Source organism: Solanum tuberosum, unplaced genomic scaffold (genome assembly GCF_000226075.1).
Source record: "Solanum tuberosum cultivar DM 1-3 516 R44 unplaced genomic scaffold, SolTub_3.0 scf00312, whole genome shotgun sequence".
Lineage (NCBI taxonomy): Eukaryota > Viridiplantae > Streptophyta > Magnoliopsida > Solanales > Solanaceae > Solanum > Solanum tuberosum.
Genome location: NW_006239237.1, coordinates 443742 through 457313, shown reverse-complemented (window position 1 = coordinate 457313; position 13572 = coordinate 443742).

The following is a 13572-nucleotide window of genomic DNA, read 5'->3' as shown; positions in this document are numbered from 1 at the left end:
GTTAGCTATATTTATAGATGGAAACACTATACTCTTATTGCAACTTTACCATTAATAATGTTGGGATTTATTTTATTTGAATTGATGTGATTGGCTCATTTCATGCCCCAAGTTAAAGTTTGAAAGCATAAGGCATAAACAAAAACTTAAACTTGACCATAACTGATATTCCAATCTTAACACCTTAACGTGTTTCTAGTAAGTCAATTGAATACTTCAACTTACAAAATAATTATCTAAATTTTATGTGTCATGTTAAACTCGGGTATTCACGAGACACACAAAGGACGTTAGAGTATTTAGTTATCAATTAAAATTAAATAAAAATGTCTATATATATACTCTCGAAGCTGAAATACTTACTTATTAGCTAATACGGAATTTTAGTGTTTATGTACTATGCCTAAATTTGAAATGAGTTACTTTTCAACTTTCATTAAAGTGCTTTTTGGTTCTACTTTTTTCTCCAAGGAATATGCCTAAAGATCTTTCATTGCCTTATTTAGGATTACCAAAATTTCAAGAATCAAAAGCCACCTTAAATAACTCTAGTTCAATATAAATTCTTTGTAATTTTTATGACTAATTATATTTTTAATTAATTGAAATGTGTATTTTGATTCATTTGTTTGAGAATATTTATAAATTTACCAAATCTATTGTATTGTTACTTCACATTTTATGGTAATTAAATTCAAATTTTTTTTATATATTATATATTAAAATTCCATTAGTGATAAGGATATATAAAAAACAATTTACTAACAATAATATCAATAAGGATATAAATGAACTAAAAGTTTAACAAAAAAAGAACAAGTTTTTATATACATCGGTGGATCCAAACACTTTATAGAAAAACGATCTCCAATATACGAAGTATTCCACCTTCTGAAAAACGAAAAAATAGAACATCTTAGATGCATAGTGCTATTGATACACCACATCCACCTTGGGTAAGAATGCATATTTGCATATTGTAATTAAGGAAAAAGACAAATAGCAAGAACAAATCTTGAAATTATATAATCTTTTAAAACACCTTTTAACAAATGGAAAAAGAAAAAGTACAAAAAAAAAAAACTCAAGCCTATTGCTTAAAAAATGTTGCATAGACTTTTAGATAATTGTTTAATTAATCATATATGTTAGGTTGAGGGAAGGATAAAGCAGCTAAGGCACGATATCATATTGTTGTAAGCCTCCTTCACTGTATTAGATTAGCGTCCTATTGATCATGTCTTCGGAGGGTTGGAGAAGCGTTAAAGACTCTTTTAGGAAAGAACTCCTTGCCTTCTTTACGCCTTACATGCGGCAACAATCGCATAAATCAAAGTAGAGATCACAAGATGACCTAAAGTCCAGAAAAAAAGCACTCTCTCCCGGAAGTGCTTTCGAGAACATGTGCACCGCATATTGCAACACTGTATAATTTGTCTAACAAGGCAAATTATGAGTTCTTTGAAACTAGTTATTCACAACCTCACAAGTCCCACCTATCTCTATATGTGTGTGCGCGCATGCACAATACAAATACCTAATGTAAGAAATAATAACTATTAAACAAAGAAAATGATTATCTGGACGAACGAACTAAACAACTTAAAATTAAACGAAACATATAAAGTAAAAATCATGTCAATCAAACACAAAAAAAAAACAAAAAAAACATACCCTTCGGGGTGGCCCAGTGGTTTGGGCTTGGGACTTCCATGTTGGAGGTCTCAAGTTCGAAATTCCTTGCCAGCGAAAGCAAGGGATTTGCCTTTTGGGTCAAGCTCGTCGCACCGGGCTTGCCTAGTGCGGGTTACCTCTCCTATGTGGTTTGCGAGCTATTGCATAGGAGCGGGAATTTTACCCTGTGCACACCCAAAGGATAGTGACTGCGGGTTTCCCTTGTCATCAAAAAAAAAATGAATCATTAAGATGGAGTGATTAAATTATGAATAATAATAGCAATTATGCATATATAAAATTGGGATTTAGGAGAAATTCAATGAATATTGAATCATCTTTTCTATTTGAATATTTATGAAACTAAATTAAATGATTTTTTATATACATTATTATGATGTAGGAATCTTGCAATTGTATATTTAACTATATATTACAGGATGATTCAGCCCATAATACCAACTATACATACTCACTTTTTATACAAAATTATTTGATGCAAAGACCCCAAACAAATAAATTTGAGAGTGACCCAAATTGACTTTGTAGTTAGATATATATATATAAAGCTTAATCGATCTATTTTTTTTTTTAAAAAAAGAGCTAGAATGCCAACTAACGTTTATTATATTGATAATTATTTTTTTTTAAAAATGTTTACTAAATTGAATTTTTCTCACACCAATCAATTACTCTTTATGTCTCAATTTATGATATGATATTTTTTTAATTTCGAGAGTCAAACTTTTTTTTATTTTACCCGTGATTTGGGACATGAAATCTTTAAAATTTCCTGACATAAAATTTACATAGTTGAAAAACTCTCTAAGATGTATTCAAGTCACAATAAATGATGATTCAAGAAATAAATATATGAAAAAATTATGATAAAAAAAATACTTGACTATTGAAATTCGTAAAACACCACTTAAATTGAAAGAAATGGAGTACTTGCTTTCTAAAAAATCATTTTTCATTAAAAACAATTTTACATGAATTTTTTTCTTCGTACCAAACATACTCAAAGTGTATATAAATTTTATTTAACTTTACGTCACCTATTCTAATGAACCGTCCTTTATACATCAGAAAATGGAAGTGGCATCAATTATGTTTGATTCTATTTACTAATAAAAAAAAATGTTGTAGTGGTTGTGTAGTCAGTGATGAAACGTGAGTGTATTAGGTTTAGGTAAGAATATATAATTAATAATTAAACTATATAGAAGACCTAATTAAAAATAAATAATTAAGTCGTTCTAATTAATTCAATCAGTGAGTTGATGTGTGTTGGGACGTAAACTTTCTTAATTATGATAATCATATAACAACAAAATTTATTCTGTTTAATAAAATATTGATGGAGAAGTCAGAATTTTGATGGTAGCTTGTTATTCTGGCACAATTATAAATTTAAAATATATTTAGATAAAAATAAATGAAGAATAAATACAGAATTACTAAGAAATAATTAAGGTGATGTTTTACAAAGAATATTTAGAAAAACTCATCTAAGAAAACGTAGAAATCATAGAGGAAATTTTTTATTTAGTTAATTAATTATGTATTAACAGTTAGTACGGCAATACTACAGATAAAATAGTAAAATGTTTGGTCAAATAAAAAATGGTTATAATTTGAAAAGTTATAAATTAAGATTGATCAACTTATGACTTTGACCTGATGTAGGCATATAAACACTCCTGGTGTCCAATACTTATTTAAAGCCCGACTAAATTCAGATTTGCATCGAAAAATTCCATATTGGAAGCTAAAACGTTCTCTAACAGAAATGATTTCATATATAGGAGAACTCGAACATGATATCTATGATTAAGGATGGAGGAGTATTTTCCGCTCCACCACAACCCTGATTAGTAACTCATAAATACTATATATTAGTATTACCAAACACTTAGATTTAGATATTAGTTTGATCAATTTATAAGTTTAATCGAAAGACATTTTTAACTTTGTTATGAATCAAAACTATGCAATTATCAAGAAATATGATGAGATGAATGAGTTGGTTTCACCGTTAATCAGAAGTTTTGCATCTATACTCTGAGAATAAAGTTTTTTCTTTAACAACCTCTATGTGACGCAAATTCAATTAGTCAAACAATAAATTTCGATTATCAAATAAATAAATAAAATTGGGACCAGCAAGAAGAGGAGACCAATTTGCCAACTGCCAAGAAGAAAAAAAATACTAAGAAAAGACATTATTGTGTAGTAAGTCAACCATGAACAGTAAGTTGCCAAGTACTTGCCTTCATGTTTGCTTGTTTTTTTTTGGTTTTTTAATTCGATGTTTAATACTGTATTGGAGCCAAACTAAAGCTAAATGTACGTATTGTATTGTTTACTTTTTAAGGTAACTCTCTATTAGTTTTGTTCAAATCCAAAATTTCTCATAAATTGATAAAAAATCTCTATCATTCTACTATAACTCAAATCATGGGCAGAGCCATTTTAAGCGGAGAATGATCTTGTGCACATTATTCTTTAAAAAATTATGTGGCGTACAGATGTTATATATTAGCTATTATGGTTGTATATTTAATTTTGTACTGAACATAGCTGGAATTTTTTATTTACACATTTCTCATTAAATTTCTATCTCCGCCACTAATAAAATTGTAAGTTGGTCCTTGAATTATATTGTTTATTGCATATACTATCCTTCAATTTTAATTAGAAAATATTTATGGTATTTGTTTCTAGAATCATTTTTTCAGCATATTCTATAGTCAAACATGAATATTCCACTCTCCTCTTTTTCTTCGTTTGGCGTTCAACATTCGTAAGAGTTGACTAAATTCAAATTTTCATATTACAGAATTCATTTTCAAGAGCGATGCTTTCAATAAAATCAATAATTTTATTTTTAGAAGTTCGAATACTCGAAATAAGAAAAATAAAAATTGGCATATACTCTCTTTTAATATATTAAAAGAAAAAATAAGATTTTTTTTTTGGCATATGTTTGTAGAATCATTTTTAGAGCATATTCTAAGTCAAATATGAATATGCCGGTCTCTATAAAATTATTAAAGCGCAACCGTTTTAATTGAAAAATTATGGTCGGTGATCTTTTGACTTTATTGAAAAAGAATATATGATAAGTTCAATGAATTATTACAATTATAACTTATTTAATTATGCAACTCAACTTATCATTAAAGATGAATATTTTAATATTCTTTAAAAAGCTCCTTATCATATAAAAAAAAGTGAAATAATTTCATCACATACCTCACTATCAAGAACCAATATTTTAAAAATAAGGTTTTGAATTGTAACTTTTTATTAGTATATTGGATATATAAATATAACATTTGAGTCAAAATTATACTGAATTATGCTAAATCGGTAATTTTAATACTATAGATAAGTCCCTAGTGGGAGGTGGTTCATGAAATTAGGGATCACGGCATGTGAGAGTTTTTCTTCTCACACTTGATGTCTGATTAATAAATGAATATATGTTTTATACACTGTCAAAAAATGTATTGAATAAGTGATGTATATTTTTTTTATCCTTTAGCAAAGGTTTTTTATTTTAGTCATAGAAATAAGTCGTGTTAGGAATTAAAAAATACTTTATATTTTTAACTGAGATTTTCTGGCGTAAAAATAAGTGGTGGACACTAAAGAAAGAAACAAAACTAATTTTGATTTAATACTTTTCAGATCCGAATAAACCGCCTGCACAAGATAAGCCTATGGATCCAAACTTTAAAGAATATTTAATAAATTAGTACAATAATTAAATGAGGCCTTCATTTATTAACATTATTATTTGTTGACATCGATGGTAAATAGTTTTCCATTTTTAATCGGAGGTTTTAGATTTGAATTTTGGGTATAAAATCGTTTTTGGTAGACACTTATATAAGTAAGACTTTTCGACGCAAATTCGAATTAGTTGACTGGGAAAAACTAGAGAAAAAAAGGCATTATTCGATGACATCTAGTGATGAAAAATGTTTATTATTGCATTTATCAAATATGTTTTTTGCCATTATATAAGTTTCTAATTTTGATTGATAGAACTTTTAGTTTCTTAATTATTGATAAATCATAATTTTAATTTTTATGATATTTTGTTAAGTACATGATTACTTGAAATATACTTCTGATCCATTTTCCTATGAATATTTTTTTAAAAAAAAAAACAGAATTATTAATTATTTCATCATTTAATAAATGTGTTATGTCAAATTTATATTATTTATTCCATTTTAAGCCTTATATAGTTCTAAAAATAGTTCAAGTATAACATATTAAATCCATAAAATGATCAAAGCCACATTTTGGTTAATTAAAAAATATAAATGTACTAGTTTATATATCACAAGAATCAAAATTAAAATAAATTAAATAGTTGAGAGACCAACATACTCTTTTTATGTGAATGTTATGAAACATATTTGGAGTGCACAAATCCGATTTTGGGATTAATATTTAAATCATACTTAGAGTGCGTAAAAAATTATAAATCTATTCACTTCGAAAACAAATTCAGACACATAGTATCAAAAGTTTGATATGATTGAAATCTAGTCTCTTTTTTTCTTGGGAAAAGGATCAAGATTACCCCTCAACTTTGTTTTATTGGTTGACTTTACCCCTACCGTTAAAAATAAGTTATTTTTACCCCTGCCGTCAATAAACTTAACAAATATACCCCTCTTTGGATGGAAACCCAAATTAATAAAAATTATCCGATTTTACTTAAATTACACAATTTAACCCGACCCGACCCACTTAATAATATAACCCATTTCTTTTACCCAAGTCTAACTTTGTTTTCCCCCACCACCACCTCCACTTAACCACCATCCAAAGTCACCACCCTCTCCGAGATCTCCACCACCACCGGCGAAAACATCACCTCTCCCACTACTGTACCTCCTCCAACTCATCAGCCACAAACCATCATAGATTTCAAAGTGTTTATTCTTAATTATTGTACTTTTATTTTTATTATCTCCTCTATATTCTTCATCAAAATCATGAGCAAAAGAAGAACATGGGTCTTGTTATTCATCTTTGTTTACGCAATTTTGCTATCGATTTTTTGGAATTTTCTCAAATCAGTACTTTTTTTGTACAAATCAACTATTTCGGCTAATTCCTCAAACCCCACAATCTCAATTTCTTCTTCTGGGGTGTCCTGCTTTATATGCATCTGTGTTATTAGGGGTAACTTTTGGGTTCTTTGTGGCAGCTTTAGCGGTAGCTTTACTAGCTACTTTGTTAAACTCTTTCAATCCCTTACTCAGTTGATCTCCATTTCTTCCCGGCGATGTACTGCTTCATCGTCTCTTGTTGATGATGATTATGAGCAAAATTTTGTTACCCATCACTCCCATACACAGCTTTGGAAGAATTTTGATGAAATTAAGTTGCTTAGGATCGAGTTGCCTAGTGGGAAATTGGGTATTGATGAGAGTGCTTTGCTCAAGTGGAGAGCTGATTTTGGTTTCTACTCTTGATAATTGTGTTATTCTTGGGGATTACAATTTTGGTTATGTTAACTTTTGTTGGAAACCAGAAGGGATTTGGTATTAAAAAGCAAGAAATTGACTCTTGATAGGGCTGTTGACTTGGAGGAGGTAGAGTAGTGGGAGAGGTGGTGGTTTCGGTGGTGGTGGTGAAGGAGATCTCAGAGAGGGTGGTGGCTTTGGTGGTGATGGGAAAACAAAGTTAATTTGGTAAAAAAAAAGGGTTATATTATTAAGTGGGTCGGGTCGGGTTAAAATTGTGTAATTTAAGTAAAATCGGGTAATTTTAATTAATTTGGGGCTTTCCATCCAAAGAGGGGTATATTTGTTAAGTTTATTGACGGTAGGGGTAAAAATAACTTATTTTTAACGGTAGGGGTAAAGTCAACCAATAAAACAAAGTTGAGGGATATTTTTGATCCTTTTTCCTTTTTTCTTTCAAAACATCAGACTTTTTTGGCGAAACTTTAGGCAGAATTGCTTGAACATCAACCATATATAACTTCATACATTTTTGTCTCAAGTTAACTTTTGTTAAATTAACTTCAGATACCGCATGTCTGAAGTTGTTCCGAAGTGGATAGGTCAACTATGTGGTGCCCAAATAAGGTATCCCAAATTTTTATTATGTATTATTGACTATATGTAGCCCAACAAAGCCCACAACAAAAGTGGCCCAGTCATCTACTGGAGATTGCCCACTGGGCTTCATAATCCATATGGGCTGAATTATTTTGAAGCACAACAGAATATGTTAAGCCCAGTTCCACCTTAGGGTAAAGTTTCAAATTTAATAGGGATCTTAATTTTAATTTTCACCCGTCTAATCGTAATCGTTTGAAGCCTTGGTTAGTGTATACAATATACTCAATGTATAACAAGTGTATGATAAGCGATAGTCAATGGATAATTTATACACTCTGATTATACATAATTTATACAATGATCATACTAGTTAAAATTTGTTAAGAGTAAAATATAAGTAGTGTTTGTTAATAATTTCTATTTATAGACTCACATATAAATATATTTACACATAGATATGATGTCATTTAAAGGATCCCAATTTATGATCTAATAAAGTATTAAAATATCTGGGCCTAAAGTAAATATCTATTAATATGAGGGTTAACTTAATAGACCATCTTTTATTCGTATGTCTAATGGAGACTTATTGAGAATATACATTTCTTGAAAAGTCACTTCAGAATTCCAATTACTTCATCCATAATTTTTTTTTAAAAATCTTAATAGCTATAAACTCTCAAAAAAGAATAAAGAAGAAAGTTCTTTTCTAAAAACAAACGTGAAAATTCTAAATTAATTGAGTTCTTGGACTTTTGAAAGCAATAGTTTTTAAAAAAAATACTCTTTAATTTGTCACTTGCAAATGAAATTCCCTATCTCTTGTCCACTTTAAATCACATCAATGAAATCAAACTTTAAAATGATTAATCATATAGAAGTAATTTCTTGATCCATCACTATAAAGAATTTACCCCTGACTTTTTTGTACTATGCATTCGTCACACACAAAGAATTTACTCTTGGCTTTTGTGCATTGTACATTGAATCAAATATTAATCATAATTAAAGTTTAAATAATTTCAAATTAGTTAAATAAAAGCCAAATTGATTTTTGAACACTAGCTAGATAACTACTCAAAAATTATGAAAAACGTTTTTCAAAATTCTATTTATCCTTAAATTACACTATTTTTTGTCTTACCCTATCTTGTACCCTGTATCCGACCCTCCCCATTTTTTAAAAAATAAATTGTTTTACCCCTATCCCCAAACCACACCCCCCCCCCAAAAAAAAAAAATTAAAAATATATTTCAAATTTTAAGATTTTTTTTTCACCTCAACCAACCCCTACCTCCTTCCCCCCACAAAAAAATTGTTTTGAAAAAACCTTTAAATTTTTTAAATTTCATTTTTTTACCCCACCCCACACCCTAACCCCGCGACCCCACACCCCTCGTCAATTTTATTTTTTTAAAAAAAGTTTTTTGAAATTTTAAAAACATTTTTCAGAATATGACTTTCGTCATACCAAACACACTTAGTGATTTGTCCGTTTTCACTTGTAAATCTCATTACAACTTGTAAATTATATTTTAGAAAAATAACATGTAAGAGCATGTTAAAATTGATTTATTTTAAAGTAGTTTTATAGTTTATGGATAAAAAAAAATTAAATACTTATTTTAAAGTTAAATAATAAGAATAAATTAAAAAATTATGAGTTATAAGTTCACCCAAATAGGCTCTAAATCGTGTTGGCCAAACTTAATTCATAAATCAAATTCATCGAATACAATGACATTACAATAACTAATGAATGTGTGCATAAGCTTGTTTTAAATGTACAACTAAATATCTAATCAAATTAGAATTAAGCTTGATTAAACCTTTTTGATAGTTCAGGTATGAAGCTCGTAAAATCAAAATAGTTAAAGTGTATTTTTTATCTAACTCTTTTTCTTTGAGAGCCGAGAGTTCATCGAAAACATCCTCTTTACCCCACAAATATATCATTTATCATTATGACTACACTTTGGTAGCAATATTAATTTAACACTTCTACTTGAATAATTATCACTTCCATTTATAAATATGAGCTGGTGAACAATATTCTATTTGGAATAAGTATTGTTATATTTGCAATACAAAATTAACAGTTTAAGATGTTTAATCTTAAGAAGCCACTAATTAATTAGGAATTATTTGCAAATTATAAGAGAGTGATAGTAAATTACCATTTAATTAAGATTCAAAATTAGAGAAGAGCCACTCAATATGTTACTTCATTTAACAAATTGATCAAAATGGCTTAATTAGTGCATAAAAATAGATTAGTAGGAATTAAGTGGGGTTAGTGCATATGCTTGTTTTAAATGTACAGCTAATTATCTAATCAAATCAGAATTAAGCTTGATTAAACCATTTTTATAGTCCAGGTATGAAATTCGAAAAATGGTAATAATTTAGATGTAATTTTTTCCCATTAAATAACTCTTGTTTTTTGAAGCTGAGAGTTGATCGAAAACATCCTCTTTACTCTCACAAAAATAAAAATAAGATTTATATATATCTATTCATACGTACTCTCTAAATATCACTCGTAGGATTACATCGATAAATTAATGTTGTTTTTATATTAGTTCACACATTCGTGTTCATTTGGAATTTCCCCTTTTTTGTTGACATATATTTGAGTTGTAATAAATTGGATTTATAGTTTAAAAAAATAACAAATCTTCTCACATGGAGAAAGAAGCCAATAAATAAAACTAACTTCCATAGAAAGCTTGAATTGATTCTTTACCTTTTTTGTTTTTTTGGTGCCTTTCGATTTTTTATTTTTTCATCCGATGTCTAATATTCATATTGAATAGGGGTGTAATTATAGCATTCGGTATAGATTTGGACAAACACAAAAACTTTTGCCTATACTTTATATTTATATTAAAAATATGAATAAATATTTAACAACAAACACAATAACTAAGAGGAGTGCCTACGACTATGAGATTAGAGACTAATTTAGAACGTAATTCATAAACTTTAAATTCTGGTTCATTTTATGGTATTGTGCCCAACTAACTATATATTCGCGCTGAGAAGTCTCACAATAGGAATAAAGCAACGTCATAATCAGGACACAAATACAAAATCTCTGATTAAAAATAAAGAAGTACGTATTATTATACCACAAACTTAATTTTACATAGTGTTATACTGTTTTGAAGTGAAATAACGAGATGATAGATATACGCACATAGTCGTCACTGCCTAAGGCCCTTGAGCATAGGTGTGTGACCCAAGTTTGGGTCTAGGCTACATCATTTTCGATTTTAGCTGACAACTTAAAAATGGCTTAAAAAGTATATGTGACAAGTTATAAAAAGTGATGCCTAAATCGCCGGTTCACGAAATACACAAGCTTTAAATAGTTATATTATTTAATTTATATTTATATATGGGTCTAGATTACGTCATTTTTGATTTTAGCTGACAACTTAAAAAGAGTTTAAAAAATATAGGTGAAAAGTTATAAATATCCAACCTAACATATGTAAAGTGGTGTTTAAATCACCCGTTCACGAAACACGCAAGCTTTAAATAGTTGTATTATTTAATTTATATGTATATGTTAGTATTGCTTATTTATCTTCAAATTTTTAATCTGCCTCGGACTATAAATACATTATTAACAGGGTAAGTGACTTAAAGCCCTAAAAAGATCAAAACAAAAAATGAAATGACAAGGAAAGATCCACAAACAAAAAATAAACAAAAACATGAGTGACAAATTAAAGCACATTAGTATTTATAATTAGTTGGATAATACTATCATTAAGCATTATGAGCAGTGCTGTTAAATGTGTGATTATAATTAGGAAAATATTATTAGTGCCACAGCTGTAATAATCAACTAGCTTAATTAAATTCTTATGATATTAATACGTGCCGTCTATGAGAAACTTCTTTTGCTTATGTTATGAGTTTTCATCACAGTAAAAAGGACGAATGAAATCTCTTCACTTTTAATCAAAATTTCAAAAATATGAAATTTCAGTGGAATGTTCATTGGAAAAACTTTCAACGAGCCAATTATTGATGATTTTGCTTAGAGATTTTCGTCATTTTTTCAGTAGTAACTTTAAAATGATAAAATTCATAAATAATCAACTTGAACTCGCATTATTGCGAGTTTTTAAATTCTAATAGATGAAATTTGAGGATATTATTACAGAATTTCACACGTGAAATTTGAAACTCCATGGTAATGACTATTTTAAAAAAATAGTGTCGAAATATAGCTAGTGGATATTTTTTCAAGAATTTCTAGATTGCAATTTATTCTTCAATAAATAAAATGACTTTTAAAAATGATAACGGCTATCAATTAAGTAACCATATGAGAAATCTTGTTGATTATAAATAATTTCACCTTTATAAAGAGTTAGTTATATCTATAAATACTTTTAACTGGTCTAATATTTTATAAAATTTATATTATCAATCTCTATAAATATTTTTAACTGGTCTAATATTTTAAAATATTTATACCATCAGTATATATATAAGTTAAAATCCAATGAGATTTTTTTATAGAATCCCTAGTTACTGCCTTTTCTTTTTGATTTTTTTTTAAACCTTTTCCTTTTGATTTATATCTCCTTCTTTCCACCAAATAAATTGTTATTTTAACAATTATCATGTCCATTAAACAAATTAATAAATACAATGTGTAGTTTACTAAATTATCTTTCTTTAATAAATGTCTCTTGAAAATTCAAATATTATTAACAAAATGAAATATAAGAATATATATAGTTGAAGAAACATTCTAATCATATTTCTTGCTTCTTCTTTTTTTCGATATGTTGCTCTGTCATTGTCTGATTTTTGATTGTCTGATCACACTCAAAATTATGTATTTACTTATTGCATTGTTACCCCTGCTCGGTAGTTTTTGGACAATTTTCTCTTTATTAAGATAATACTTATTTTAAAACGGATAAACTATCGTATTTCACCTTTACCCATAATGGTGGGTAAATCTACAGGAAATCAATAATAATAGTAGTAGAAAATTTTTGATAGAAAATAATAAAATGGGACCATGCCTTAAAAAATAAAAAATAGAAGTAGCCATCACTATTTACAATTTCACATACACCTTTCATGGTTGTCTCTTTCTTAAATACTAGAAAATGATGATTTTCCTGGCGTAACAGACTCTCATTTGTCTGATTAAAAAAGTTTGTAGCGGAGTTAGAGTATTCGTTACGGATTTAACTGAATATAATAATATTAGTTCAAATTTTGCATTTTTCGTAAAAATTCATGACATATGTATATATTATATATTAACTTAAAATATAGTAATTTTAAAATATTAAAAAAATTAGAATATGTAAGCTTCAAATCTTAACTCCGATTCTGTAATTAAGTTATAATGAGGGTTTTTTGGGATCTTAATTCTTAGTTTTCAACTTCTAAATATAATACTAATTAGACAACTCATAAGTTGGAATTTTCCTAAAAATCTCACCTTATTCTTGTATTGAGGTAAGTTAACTTATCCTATTTTCTTTATTTTCTTTTCCATCATGTAACTTTTTGTATATTTGATTATTTTTGTAACTCACTATTAGGGGTGTTCACGGTTTGAATAAAAACCGATCCAAACCGAAAAACCAAACCAAATCGATAAAATAAAATCGATTTTATTTGGGTTTGGTTTGGTTTGGTTTTAGATTTTTGAAAACCAATAGTAATTGGTTTGGTTATGGTTTTATTCGGAAAAAATCGAAGAAATAACCGAACCGAACCGAACCGATGAATTATATACATATATTTTATTAATAT